This window comes from Chenopodium quinoa, unplaced genomic scaffold (assembly GCF_001683475.1).
Source record: "Chenopodium quinoa cultivar QQ74 unplaced genomic scaffold, ASM168347v1, whole genome shotgun sequence".
NCBI classification, from domain to species: Eukaryota; Viridiplantae; Streptophyta; class Magnoliopsida; order Caryophyllales; family Amaranthaceae; genus Chenopodium; species Chenopodium quinoa.
The window spans coordinates 6,036,322-6,052,162 of NW_018742914.1; positions in this window are offsets into that span (position 1 = coordinate 6,036,322).

Consider the following 15,841-nt stretch of genomic DNA (forward strand, 5'->3'; position numbering starts at 1 on the left):
GTGTCTATTCGGCGGGTGATGTTCGACATTATGCTTTCCTTGCATCGCGTTTGCAGTCTTCTGGTCTTCAGGTTACGCTTCTTCGTATTCTGGTATTGTTGGTCCTGGACCGGCCTTCGATGGTGCTCTTAGTCTTTTTAACAGGGTTGTGGAGACTGACCTTATGGGTAACCCTAGTGAGATCGCTGCCCCCAGACTCATGTAAAAGTTGGCAGATATATATTTCACGAAGGTCACTGCATCTGCGGATTCCACTTTCTCCTTAACTCCGCGTCAGGTAGCCTTATGGAAGTCCCAGCAGGGGGTTCACTCTTCGGCCTGGTTGCGGACGGTCCCGATATCGGGTTTGGGTCAGACTATGAATGGTAAGACCTACTGTAGTGTTCTTTGCTACAGGTTGGGTGTTCCTTTGTTCTCCGTTTCAATACCGTGTTCAGCTTGCTCAAGGGTTTTTGAGGGAGATATTTATGGGGATCATGCAGTATCTTGTGCCGGGATTGTGGGTATTAAACATCGGCACAATGTTGTTCGTGATACCCTTATTGATATTTGTTTTCGATCTGGGATTTCTGCTCGTAAGGAGGTTAACGTTGGGCTGACTGGAGGAAACGACGGGGCTCTACGACCAGCAGATGTGTTGCTTTATTCCTGGGATAGAGGCCTTGATGTACGTGTTGACTTGATGGGGTTTTCACCTTTGACACAATCGGGGTTGTCTGACTTCGTTCCAGGTCGAGTTGTGTCTGCGACGCCTCAGCGGAAGCGAGACAAGTATGGGGCGCGTTGCAGTGCTATTGGCTATGGTTTTCTTCCTTTCTCCTTTTCTTCGTTGGGGGAGTTAGAGAAGGATGCTGTTGTGTTGCTGAAGCGGGTTCAGGCGTTCGCTAAAACTCAGGATATTGGTGCTCGTGCAGCTGCTCACATCTTCAGCAGGATCGGGTTTGCTATAGCTGGAGGGGTGGGGGCCCAGATTGTATCTCAGCTCCCCACCAATTTCTTGTAAATTGATTGACTTTGTAGGTTTTTTTTTTTGAAATAATAATAATAATAATCAATTATTAATAATAATAATCAATAAATAATAATAAAAAAAATCAATCAATAAATAATAATAATAATAATAATAGTATAATTTGCTTAAATATTTTAATATGTATATTTGTATATAAACATATGTATAATAATAAATAATCAATAAATAATCAAAGATCACTAATCTGTAGTTAAAATCACTAATTAATAAGTTCAGTTCGGTTCAATTTAGTTCAATTCAGTTCAGCTCAACTCAGTTCAGTTCAGCTAAGCTCAGCTCAGTTCAATTCAGTTGAGTTCAGTCAATGAGAACAGGCCCCTAGTATCTAAGAAATTTGTGCTCAACTTTGGCTATATATCTTTCAGTAAGCTAACGTTAAGATATAGTTTCCTTTTCTTTGCTAACAATCTATTGTTTTGATATCGGCCAGTCTCTTCCCATCTCCCTGTAATTTAGAAATTAATCGTGGTTGAGAGTTAATACAAGCACTCAAAAGACACCTCAATAATTTTGTCAGTGATAATATCGCGTGTGTTTCTTGGTGATTTGGCCTACTAATACTGATGATATGGCAGGATTAGAGGGTACAAGGGAGAGGAATCTATCAGTGTAAAAAGGGAGAAATGGGCACTTAATGAAAAACAAAGAGGTAGTGACTGGACAGTAGAGAAAAGGAAGAACAAAGATGGTATGATGAAAATCTTAATGCTATGTAGTTGATTTCCATAATTTTATTCCTTGGGTACCAAAGTACCAAGTAAACTAATCCAACTCAAAACTAAATGAACTAATTGTCCCAAAGATCCTGTAAAAACAGACTAAAAATTAAAGCTGAAATCAAACCTAAGTAAAACACAGCCAAAGGCACTAAAGGACATAGCCAAAGGGAAAATAGGGTGTTTCAGTGGTTAGGATCCATGTATAGTACATTCCTTACGCATTGAAAAAACACTTCATCACATTGATTTCAAGTGATCATCTTTTTTGTTTTCAAAAAAAAAAAAAACTGATCATCTTTTTCACGTTGTTAGGGATCCTTGACGACGCCCCAACCCCACTACTCACCTTCACAACCCCTAAAAATAAAATCCAAATTAATTTAAACAACAAACAACAACCATGACACTTCTTTAACGTTTCTGTATATATATTAGGAAGAATTAAAACAATAAGAGAGAGATAACCTTATTTTTTTTTACCTCCAATGTTAAAATAATAAATAGAGATGAGAGAAGGGAAAGAATAATAAAAGTTGTATTCAATCCATTTAAAATTGTACTACATTGCAACATATATATATAGTGCAAAATAAAACTAAAAATAAGGAACATAATCCCATGATCATTGATCATGCTAACATTAACCCCCACTAAACTAACCCACTACTATTATGACTTCACTAACATTAGGAGTTAACTAACCACTAACAATTTGAAGCAAATATTCCAGCATCCGAGTCTCTGACTCATCAAAAAAGGCCATAATTTTCCCCTACTTATTTGTAAATTTACAGTCTAAAAATCTAGGTTAGAAAGTGACCAAATAGAATGAGGAGTTGGGTGGCAATTCGAGTTAGCAGGCCGAGTTTGGGTCAGGTTTGAGCAATAATGGAGACATGGAGCGAGGTTGAAGATGAACATTGGTTTTTATTTTTCAAAATTGTTTTACCGCTTAGATAATCAAATTGAATAAATTATTTTATGTATTATTTGCTGAGACCTTTTTTTGTTGAGAGGAAATGAGAGGAAAAGAAAAGAAAGGGAAGGGAATATATGACTTCTTATGTTTGGTTCTAAAAATTAAATGAAATTTGATAGAAAATGAAGCAAAAAGTAAGGAAAGCTCCTGTTGAGCCCATGAGAAAATCTACATGTGAGTGGTGTGATGTCCCACATTGAAGAGTGTAAAAAGTGTTGAGAAGTGTATCCCATATTGAAAAAATAAGAAAGTTGTGTCCACTTTATAAGGCTAAGGGGCTACTCTCCTTATTGTGTTATTTCGGATGATATACTACAAGAGGGGGGGTGAATTGTAGTATATTCCTAGTGCATACTTTTCGCGGAATAAAAAACTGATTGCTGTTAGGAACTTAGACAATGCAAAGCAGATTTTACGAGGAAACCGTCCAGGGCCCAACTGGAAGTAATACCTCGACCCTCCAAGAGACTTCAAGCCAAACTAATCCCACTATAATAGGCCAAACACTCCTAGTTACAACCTCTTACAAACAGACCTTTCTCACAAGTTCCTACCCGGAAACTTGCTACTCGATAGGACCCTATCCTACCCAACCTAAATCCCACACTTAGATTCACTTGTACTCCCTAAGTACTACTCACTCGGCCTCTCACTAGAAGATCAATCAGCTTCACCATAGAAGCTCACACATTGCACTCTTACAATACAATTATAATAACGAGACTCCTTACAAACTCTCACACCCCAATACATAAAACACTCAAAACCTTTTTCCTTTACAAGATCTCAAAGAATAACTCTAAATACATATCAATGAATAAAGAGATAAAACTAATGTACAGGACAATCAAGATCTGTCTGGAACTGAATGGACGAACTGAAACCAAACCTGACTGGAACTTTGACTTGGAGGTTTGACTTAGCTTCGTGGTGAAGGATGAAACCATTATCACGACCACTAAGCTTCGTCAGCCTCGACTATGAATGAATACATATGAGCGTGTTTATAGTAAACCCAAATTGTTTTTTTCGTAAAAGATAAGTTTTATTAAAAGATAGAAATAAAAGATATTTTCACTAGTAGAAAAAAAGCATTAGGCAGCGGTTCAAACCCGGTCTAAGGCACCGGTTTGAACCGCTGCCTATTTGAGGGGTGCCAAAAACCTGCTATTTGGCACCGGTTCAAAACCGGTGCCATAGGGTTTAATAGGCACCGGTTAACCGGTGCCTAGTACTGCTCTCCCACCATTTTTTTGGGTGGTGGATAGTTTAGTCACCGGTTCCTGCCTAACCGGTGCCTTTTGTATAATTTTTTTTTTCGTTTTTTTTTTCCATCGTGCAATAATATTTTTTAAAAAAAACCTGCAATAATAATAACCTGTAATTCCAGCAATTATATTAAATATAATAATTAATAATTTTATTATTATAATAACTAATAATAATATTATTAATTATTATATACAAAAATAATATTAGATACAAGAATTCAATTATATATATATATATGTATAGATATAAATATTCCCAAACGCAATACAAAAAAAAAAAAGTTGCTTACATATACAAATAATAGTAAGTACACATATATAATGAATAATAAGTTATATATAGTTCAAAAGTTAACATAAATAATTTACAATTACAATGCATGCCATTTACATGTTGAAGGTGATGAAAGACGCCAACATGTCACGAACTTCATTAAGCTCCTTGATTGTCAACGGACCATCCTTTTGGACCTTGCAAAACTTGAAATACAAAAACATTATTTTAAAAATAATTAATTAGGCAAAAAATATGTATTTTATCAAATATTACCTATACGACTTCTATATAGCCCATTTACTACATTACTTATCAAATGAACTATTTCTTTCTCATAACATGTCAATATTGGATAGTTGTATGTGTGTAAGCCCTAAAATTGTATAGGAGAGCATTTTGTTAAGGTTTATGACGGTTTTTACCCAAAATGGCCCGAATATGGCCTATATGACCTTACTTTGCCCATTTCCTACATTTCTTATTAAATGAACTTTATTTATCTCATAACATGTCAATATTATCTAGTTATAGGTGTATAAGGAAAGAAATCACATCAAAAGAACATATTAACACAAAATGGCCCTAATATGGCCCATATGACTTCTATTCAGCCCATTTTCTACCTTTCTTGTGAAATAGCCTTTTTGTTTCTCATAATATGTCATTGTTGGATAATATTAGGTGTCTAAGGCTAGAAATCACATCAATATAGAATTTTAAGAAGTTTAACAACGCATTTTACTCAACATGGCCCAAATAGGGCTTATATGACTTCTATGTAGCCCATTTTCTACATTACTTATCAAATGAACTATTTCTTTCTCATAACATGTCAGTGTTGGGTAGTTGTATGTGTGTAAGCCTTAAAATTGTATAGGAGAGCATTTTATTAAGGTTTATGACGCTTTTTACTCAAAATGGCCCGAATATGGCCTATATGACCTTACTTTGCCCATTTCCTACATTTCTTATTAAATGAACTTTATTTATCTCATAACATGTCAATATTATCTAGTTATATGTGTATAAGGAAAGAAATCACATCAAAAGAGCATATTAACACAAAATGGCCCTAACATGGCACATATGACTTCTATTCAGCCCATTTTCTACCTTTCTTGTGAAATAGCTTTTTTGTTTCTCATAACATGCCATTGTTGGGTAATATTAAGTGTCTAAGGCGTGAAATCACATCAATATAGCATTTCAAGAAGTTTTAGGACTTACCTAATCAAGCTGTTGAGTGTCCGTACAATGAGTCACAATGTCAAGCATGAATCTTATCACATACAAAGCACAATCAAGTCCATTCTCTTGTTGTGCGCACTAGCATATGACAAACAAATCACATCAGTGAAACATGCAAAGGAAATGAGCAAATATTTACTACCATAGATTTTCAAGATAATCACAATAATATCATGTAAATTACCAACGGTGTCTTCCATGTTGGACCCTTTGGAGCACGACAATGTAGCTTCTTCATAACACTGTAGTATAAAAAAATACAATCAAATTTGATTAGTCGTATGATTACTAAATTAGTTATTATTAGCAATTATCACCACTATAGGTTGCTATATATATTTACTTTTGCAATATAGACTTCACGAGCCACTTCTCCGATGATCGAGCTGAATCAAGGTGATAAATTGTGTTAGTGGAATTACAAATCACCATGAGGCTCCAATGCTCCCTACATAAGTTCACAATAGACAAGGTAATTAATATTTAGGAGTCAACATATAATGAGGCCAAATCGATTGAATTTGACATGGTTAGACTTACTCTCTATAACATGGGGCAAATATGAACTTGTCTCCCGCACGCGTTGATTCCTTTATACTCTGTTCAACATAGTACAACACGTCATGGGGGTTGCCTATGATTTTAGTAGTGGATAACTGCTCGGGGCATAACCACCCAACTTTACAAGGAGAATCAGTGTCAGTTAAGTGCTCCTGTAGTGCTCTGCGTGCATGAACATTGATTAATTTATCAGATATAGGATAATCACCATCAATTTGAATAACTTGAAAAAAGTATAGATTATGTGGGCATTGAAGTACCTCATGAATGTTTGAATGAGGGAAATGTTAAGCTTTGCACCACGTAGAAATTCCTTCACATCTTCTTTGCTGATCCATGCAATTGCATCCTCATCATAGTGGAACATTGCCTTAGGAAGTGCAACTTCCATGGGATCGACCAAATGACAAGCACGGTTGTGAAGAAAGGTCATGTCAGTAGAGAGCGATTGAAGAACAATGTCTTCAACAAGTGGAGTAGGTGGCATGTGTGAACCTTTCGAAGAGTGCAACTTCGACGCTTGTTCACTCTTGGACTGTTGTTCACTTAGCTTCTTCTTAGGTTGATCAATTCTTTTAGGCTTCTCCACCCTCTTTCTCTTTGAAGTTTTGCTTCCATTGGATATCTGAAATAGTTTGAGAAATAATAAGTTTCAAATGACAAACACTTATAAATATGTGATTATGAGTTGTTTTGAGATTCAATGAGTTTATAAGTTGAGAAATGAAGAAAATAGCCGAGTGAGTAGCCATTTCGGCTCAAAATGGCTTTTTTTGATGAATTGGACCCAAAAACTTAGAACTTGGCGATTTTTATGTAATTTCAAATGACAAAAACTTATAAATATGTGATTATGAGTTGTTTTGAGATTCAAGGAGTTTATAAGTTGAGAAATGAAGAAAATAGCCAAGTGAGTAGCCATTTCGGGTCAAAATGGCCTTTTTTTGATGAATTTGACCCAAAAACTTAGAACTTGGCAATTTTTATGTAATTTCAAATGAAAAAAACTTATAAATATGTGATTATGAGTTGTTTTGATATGCAAAGAGTTTATAAGTTGAGAAATGAAGAAAATAGCCAAGTGAGTAGCCATTTCGGGTCAAAATGGCTTTATTTGATGAATTGGACCCAAAAACTTAGAACTTGGCGATTTTTATGTAATTTCAAATGAAAAACACTTATAAATATGTGATTATGAGTTGTTTTGATATGCAAGGAGTTTATAAGTTGAGAAATGAAGAAAATAGCCAAGTGAGTAGCCATTTCGGGTCAAAATGACTTTTTTTAATGAATTGGACCCAAAAACTTATAACTTGGCAATTTTTATGTAATTTCAAATGAAAAACACTTATAAATATGTGATTATGAGTTGTTTTGAGATGCAATGAGTTTATAAGTTGAGAAATGAAGAAAATAGCCAAGTGAGTAGCCATTTCGGGTCAAAATGGCTTTTTTTGATGAATTGGACCCAAAAACTTAGAACTTGGCGATTTTTATGTAATTTCAAATGACAAAAACTTATAAATATGTGATTATGAGTTGTTTTGAGATGCAAGGAGTTTATAAGTTGAGAAATGAAGAAAATAGCCAAGTGAGTAGCCATTTTGGGTCAAAATGGCTTTTTTTGATGAATTGGACCCAAAAACTTAGAACTTGGCGATTTTTATGTAATTTCAAATGAAAAACACTTATAAATATGTGATTATGAGTTGTTTTGAGATTCAAGGAGTTTATAAGTTGAGAAATGAAGAAAATAGCCAAGTGAGTAGCCATTTCGGGTCAAAATGGCTTTTTTTGATGAATTGGACCCAAAAACTTAGAACACGGCGATTTTTATGTAATTTAAAATGAAAAATACTTATAAATATGTGATTATGAGTTGTTTTGAGATTCAAGGAGTTTATAAGTTGAGAAATGAAGAAAATAGCCGAGTGAGTAGCCATTTCGGGTCAAAATGACTTTTTTTGATGAATTGGACCCAAAAACTTAGAACTTGGCGATTTTTATGTAATTTCAAATGAAAAACACTTATAAATATGTGATTATGAGTATTTTTGATATACAAGGAGTTTATAAGTTGAGAAATGAAGAAAATAGCCAAGTGAGTAGCCATTTCGGGTCAAAATGGCTTTTTTTAATGAATTGGACCCAAAAACTTATAACTTGGCAATTTTTATGTAATTTCAAATGAAAAACACTTATAAATATGTGATTATGAGTTGTTTTGAGATGCAATGAGTTTATAAGTTGAGAAATGAAGAAAATAGCCAAGTGAGTAGCCATTTCGGGTCAAAATGGCTTTTTTTGATGAATTGGACCCAAAAACTTAGAACTTGGCGATTTTTATGTAATTTCAAATGACAAAAAATTATAAATATGTGATTATGAGTTGTTTTGAGATGCAAGGAGTTTATAAGTTGAGAAATGAAGAAAATAGCCAAGTGAGTAGCCATTTCGGGTCAAAATGGCTTTTTTTGATGAATTGGACCCAAAAACTTAGAACTTGGCGATTTTTATGTAATTTCAAATGACAAACACTTATAAATATGTGATTATGAGTTGTTTTGATATGCAAGGAGTTTATAAGTTGAGAAATGAAGAAAATAGGCAAGTAAGTAGCTAATTTACCTCCTTATTAATCAACTTCACCCATGCACGTGGCCAATCAACGAAGCTACCTACAGCTTTCCAAAGCGTTGTTATCTCAACCTCCTCTATCGGTACGGGTAGTGGGATGTCTTCGAACCCCGCAACCACTGAATCGGTCCCAACCGAGTAATGCAATGATGTGGCCCCGCCGTAGCACCCGTCGTCGGTTGGGCACTACCATACGCCACCAAACTCAACACGGTACTATTTGCATGCCCCGGGGCTAGAAGTGCACACCGAGTGTCTTCCTACACAAGCATATATATAAAAAGAAGATAGTTAAATAGGACTTTTACAACAGCATAGATATAACAAAATTCATTAAGGTAAAGGGTTACAAATCACCTGTAACTCTGGAAATTCATGCGGTGTTGGATTTTCAAGCTCCCTCGAGTCCGCATGTGTAGGAGTAGGAACCTGCAACAGTACATCAATCATTGCACCTAAAATCTCAATTAACTCGGTATTTTAAAACTTTTAATAACCCAATTGATTTTACCTGAGGTGGAACATCTTCACCACGTATCTCATCTCCTCCATGTCTATCACCTTCTCCTTGTCCTTCTGGTTCAAAACATGAGTCGACCGGGGTACGAGTGAGGAACGGCAAAGTCGGTAAGTTCATCAGCTTCACCCAAGCATTCAATTCACCAACTAACTCGTTGCGTACTTGTTCCTTAATTGATGCCACCTTGGCATCCAACTCCCCCGGTGAGTTAACACTGGCTCGAGATCTACTCGATTTTGTGTATTCGGGACCCATCACCTTATTCCATCCAAGCAATGACCCTCCCGAACCTACTACTCGTCCTGGATGGTATGGCCTTCTCAAAGCCATGGTGAAAGGGTCATTCTCCACACTTGGTTCAAATTTGCCCTCCACCATCTCTTGAGTGTGCTCAAGCTATAGCATAAGGAAAAATGAGGTCAGTAAAATAGTTAATGGTTTGTACAGTGATTATATGAAAAAGTGACTGAATTTCAACAATTCATAGGTAACTTACTAGCTTATCCGCCAGTTTTTTGGCTTCCGGACCCTTGATGAACCATTTTTCGGTTTTCTTATCAAACGAATGGAGAGAACAAAAGAAATCACCGGCACGACTCACCAATGTAGTGATCGTGGAACTAGAGGGTTCCTTCGATGCCACTAGAAGCGCTTTAGGGTATAAACCCGAAGCGGCCCACTCAAGTCTCTTTTCAGCAAAAGTCTTAGGACCCATACGATGGACGTATTCCTTCTTTTCTGCATTCGGTTGATTTTTCTCTCGAAGTTCCTACAAAACAAAAAACATTAGTCTCATTAATACAAAAAGTGTCAAGCTATTATTCAATTGACATCAGATTTACACAAACTTACAATGGCTTTCTTTTGACTCTTCATTCTAACGAACTCTTCCCAATCATCTTTTGACACGGTCGGCCATATTTGCCACGGGAGTCGGTTATCCTCTTTGGAATTCTTCTTCTTTGTTTGCACCTTCTTCTTCTTATGGATCCACCGATTGATTAGTCAACTTGGTCTTAAAGCCTCTGAATCTTTCCCCTAATAAAGAGACAAACACCCTTTTCTTCTCGGGATCATTAGGAATAGAAAACTGCCTCTACAAGCACAAATTAAAACCGATTATTAGTTTCTATTTAAAAACAATCATAAGGTTAAGGTATCTTAAATTGTCTAAATGTGCCAAAAACACACTTACCCTTGTATCATCCCAAAATGCTTGAATCAAACCCGGAGGTACTTGCCGCATTACAAGTGTAATGGGGATTTTCCGCGAACATAAGCCAACTTGATTAGCATATTGTCGACGCCATTTGGGCCCGGGTTGGCCTTTGTTGTCATACTCCAAGACCATGGGACCGTCCGATTTCTTAAAGCTTCTCGTCGGACCCCTTGTTTTTCTTTCAGCCGGTGCCTTTTCCCCCCCTCCACCACTTGTGTTGTTTTCATCTTGTCCTTGGCCTTGACTTTCAGGATTCGGGTTCTCACCAACAATCTCACGTGATGTATTTACAATGGCCGGTGCACGTTCAACTAACATTTCAAAATCGTCAAGCTTACGCTCGAACTCATCTTGAGCCTGATCCTCTGGCTCACCCAAGTCATTCTCCTTATTCACATCATAAGGAGCATCACTATCATCGGAGTCGTCATCCTCGTACTCGTCCTCATACTCATCATCGTCAATGTCCTCTACCAAACGAGGATCATGATCGTCCGCCATGAGATATAAGCACCTGTCAAAGCAATCATAAAACAATATTAGTGTATAGTAAAGTATATGCATGATAGTTATTATGATTATGTAGAAGCTATTCTAGCCATTTTCACCTACTTATTATGGTCCTATAACCTTGTATATGCATGATAATGAGTACAAAATACCAATTTCAATCTACATATGGAAAATAGGTTGTTAGAATGAATAAATGTTAGTTCATACACAAAACAAAGGAGTTGGGTTAAGTAGAAGCTATTTATGCCAGTTTCACCTACTTATGGTCGTATAACCTTGTATATGCATGATAATGAGTACACTTAGGCAATTTCAAACTACAAATATATCATTTTCTCCTACTTATGCTCCTATATACATGATAACTAAACTATATTTGCAATGAAACCATTACTAACTTTTAATCAAACTACCTCATTCTGAAATTCCTTCGTTGTGGTCTGATCGCATATAACCTGCTTCGTTGTATATGTCATTTAGTACTCCAGGTCTAGGAACAGTGAAAGGTGCTGAATCATCAAACGCATCATATTCTTCCTCATCCTCAATATCTCCAATGCCTAGGATTCTTCTTTTGCCAGCTAGCACTATAGACCATTTTGAATCCATTGGGTCAGTTACGTAGAACACTTGCTTAGCTTGAGATGCAAGGATAAATGGTTCCACACTATCATTAAAGTGGCCAAGATCTACAAGAGTAAAGTCCTCACGTTTGACGTTACGCTTGATATTATCAACCCACTTACACTTGAAAAGAGCAACCGTGAAGTCACAATAATCAAGCTCCCATATTTCTTGAATTCGACCATAGTATGACAACTCTGCATCGACAGGTGATTTATCCTTAGAACTTGCAAACTCCCTTGACGATGCCACAAGAGTTACACCACTGTTTTGGGTGGAGGAAGATTTCAAATCACGAGCCTCGGTCCAAAAAGTGTACCCATTGATGTCATATCCCTCAAATGAACGGACATCATCCCTAGGACCGTACGCAAGCCACCGTACTGTATCGGTCACATTAGTATCATTCAATCCACTCATTACTCGTTCACGAAACCAATCAACAAATTTCTTATTATGCAACTGCATAAGTGCCCTTTCACCTTTGGATGGTAATTCGGCACGCAAACAAGCCATGTGCTCGTCTAAATATGGGTGCACATATGAAACATGGTGCAACACATAAAGGTGTGCTTGTAAGAACTGATCTCGGTCTGGTGACATTCGTTTCGACCCAATTGTGCCATGACCATCAAGTCTACCTTCATGTTGAGAAGTAGAAAGACCAATAGGTTGAGCAAGGGCTATGTAGTCCGCCACAAAGTTACCTATCTCCTCACCCACTGTCCCTTGCATTATACTTCCTTCAGGGTGAGCTCGGTTCCGTACTTTATCTTGTAATGTACCCATGTGTCTTTCAAAAGGGTAGCACCACCTCATGAACACTGGACCGCACAACTTAATCTCACGCACCAAATGAAGAACCAGATGAACCATTATGTCAAAAAATGAGGGTGGGAAATACATCTCAAATTTGCACAAAGTCACAACCACATCAGCTTGCAAAGCATCTAGTGTACAAGGATCAAGAACTTTGCTACAAATTGTATTGAAAAACGAACAAAGGCTTGTAATCGCTTCCCTCACGTTTTTCGGTAGAATACCGCGGATTGCAATCGGTAGGAATACTTGCATCATAATGTGACAATCATGGGATTTCATACTTGTCAGCTTCAATTCTCCATTTAAGGTTACAAATATTTTCATGTTAGATGAGTACCCTGATGGAACCTTAATGGCGTACAAACATGCACAAAACATACGTTTCTTTACCCTTGACAATGTATAGCAAGCTGGGGGTAAATAATTCTTTTCATCCTTCCCTTTACCCTTAACTTTCTTCTTTGACGCATCTTTGGCCTTTCCCTTTCCCTTGCTCTTCTCCTTCCCTTTTTTCGAAACACTTTCATCTTCTATTCTCGGCTCCTTTCCCTTTCTGACCTTTTCTTGAGGCCACAATTCTGGACGAATCCCCATCTCTTGCAAATCTAACCGTGCACCCTTTCCGTCCTTTGTTTTTCCTGGGATATTCATAAGCGTCCCCAAAAGAGCATCACACACATTCTTCTCTATATGTATCACATCAAGACAATACCTAACGTCATGTTCTCTCCAGTACGGCAGCTTCCAAAAGATTGATTCTTTCTTCAACAGAGCAGCTGAGACCACAGTTTTTTTCTGATTTTCCAAACACCGTTTGTATCCCTTTCACCCGAGCACTAATCTCAGCACCAGTCAATGGTCTAGGCGCAGTATCCTCTTCCACGGTTCCATCGAAAGCCTTTTTCTGCCTACGGTACGGGTGATCACGCCTAAGGAACCTTCGAGTCCGTAGGTACACATCTTTGTGAGAATGAGTCAGGTATACGCTTGATGTGTCATCAATACATATGGGGCATGATTTTTTCCCTTTGACCTTGTACCCAAACAAGTTTCCATATGCAGGGAAGTCATTCATGGTCCACATAAAGGCTACATGCAATGTGAACATCTCGTTCTGATGAGCATCGAAAACAGAAACCCCTTCGTCCCACATCTTTCTCAAGTCGTCAATAAGCGGCGCAAGGTAAACATCTATGTCGTTTCCAGGTTGCTTAGGACCAGTTATTAGCAATGAAAGCATTACATACTTACGTTTCATGCACAGCCAAGGAGGCAAATTATAAATCACTAAAAGTACCGGCCATGTGCTGTGTTGGGTACTAAGAGTGCCAAATGGATTCATCCCGTCCGTGCACAACCCAAGCCTTAAATTTCTGACTTCATTACCAAATTCCTCAAACTTCAAATCAATGTTCTTCCACTGTGGAGAGTCAGCTGGATGCTTCAGCATTCTGTTTTTCTTTCTTCCCTCTGCATGCCACCTCAAGTTTTTAGCGTCTTTTGGTATTGAGAACATACGCTTAAACCTTGGAATAATGGGAAGATACCACAACACCTTAGCAGGAGGTCCCTCCGTGCCAGGATTGCAACTCATGCGCTTGTACCGAGACCGCTTGCATCGTGGACACTCCTGCAGTTTTTCATACTCATTTCGATACAAAATACAGTCATTAGGACATGCATGTATCTTCTTATACTCCAAACCAAAGGGACACATGAGCTTCTTTGCGTAATAATAAGACTTAGGAATTTCATTCCCATCAGGCAACATATCACTTAATGCGGTCAACAAAGAAGTAAAACTGATGTCCGTCCACCCATGCTTCGACTTAATGTTGAAAAGTGTTAGCACGGCCGATAGTTTGGAGTATTTTTTGCACCCGGGATACAAAGGCTTTTTGGAAGCCTCCGATAATAATTCAAACACTTCACCTTCAACACCTTGTAACATCTCATCCACTTGTTCATCCTCGACCTCATCCGCCTGATCTTCATCGGCTCCATCCTCACCATTATCAACAATATACTCATCATTCTCGTATTCCTCGTCCACATGAATCTCAGTGCTTCTAACACGCACATCATTTCGATCAAGATCCCCACTGTACTCTCCACTTTATCCGTGCCAAATCCACACATGGTAAAATTTCCTAAACCCACGACATAATACATGATCTCTAACGATTTCAACACTATCGACCACATTCACACAATTACAATCAACACAGGGACAATAAAGGCCTTTGCCTCCCAGTGTGCGTTGATAAGCTAAAGCCCTCTCGCAAAACTCTTGAACCCCATTCCAAAATTCCAATGTATCGCGTCTACCATACATCCAACCACGATCCTTCTCCATTTAGTAAATTGTCTCTAAACATATATATAGCACCATATAATTATAATGTGTAAGTGCTACATATTTTATGTAAATCAAATTCAAGTACAAAACGTGAATATACCCTTCATATAGTGAAAAAATGCATGTTTCCAAAGGGTCCTTATCACTCCAACCTAATCCATCCTTGAATATCTACTCTCACTAGTGAATTTATGTCAACTTTCCAATTTTAAGGAAAATCCGGCAGCATTTCCCCCTAGTTCTCCAAGTACACGATGTAGATAATTAATTACCCACACATGTACCCAGAGAACATAGTGAGGAAATGGTAAGCCGAGATGTTCCTTAAAATCGAAAAGAAAACATACATTCACCACCTAAGTGAGAGTACACATTCAAGAACAGTCCCAACCGGGGACTATTCAAGACTTTCTCCTAATGAGAAAGCCTTGAACGGGTATCTAGGCATATGATGATGCAATTCAAGTATTCTATATATTGCTGTATTTATTTGCAATTAAACAATACACAAGTTGCAATTTCATGAATAAACTTTTATTAAATGGATGAATAGAAAGAAATATAGCTAAGTGAAGTTTAGTAGTCATACCAATATAGCAACTACCCACTTGAGCTCAATATGTACGTAGTCCTCAAGCTAATTAAACTCTTGCTTCAATTCACATATGAATCTATATATTAAAAAAACAAAAATTAGCAACGTCACTAATTCTCTAATATATTCACAAATCTCTAATGTATTCACAATTCTCTAATTTATTCACAATTCTCTAATGTATTCACAATTCTCTAATTTATTCACAACTAATTAAGTGGCAATATCACTATTTCTCTAATTTATGCACAATTCTCTAATTTAATCACAATTCTCTAAATTATTCACAAATCTATAATGTAATCACAATTCTCTAATTTATTTACAATTTTCTAATTTATTCACAACTAATTAGAAGCAAGGTCACTAATTCTTTAATATATTCACAATTACCCATTAAAACAACCTAAAATTACACATTAAAACATACAAAAACTCAACTAATTAAGTAACATTTTTACTAA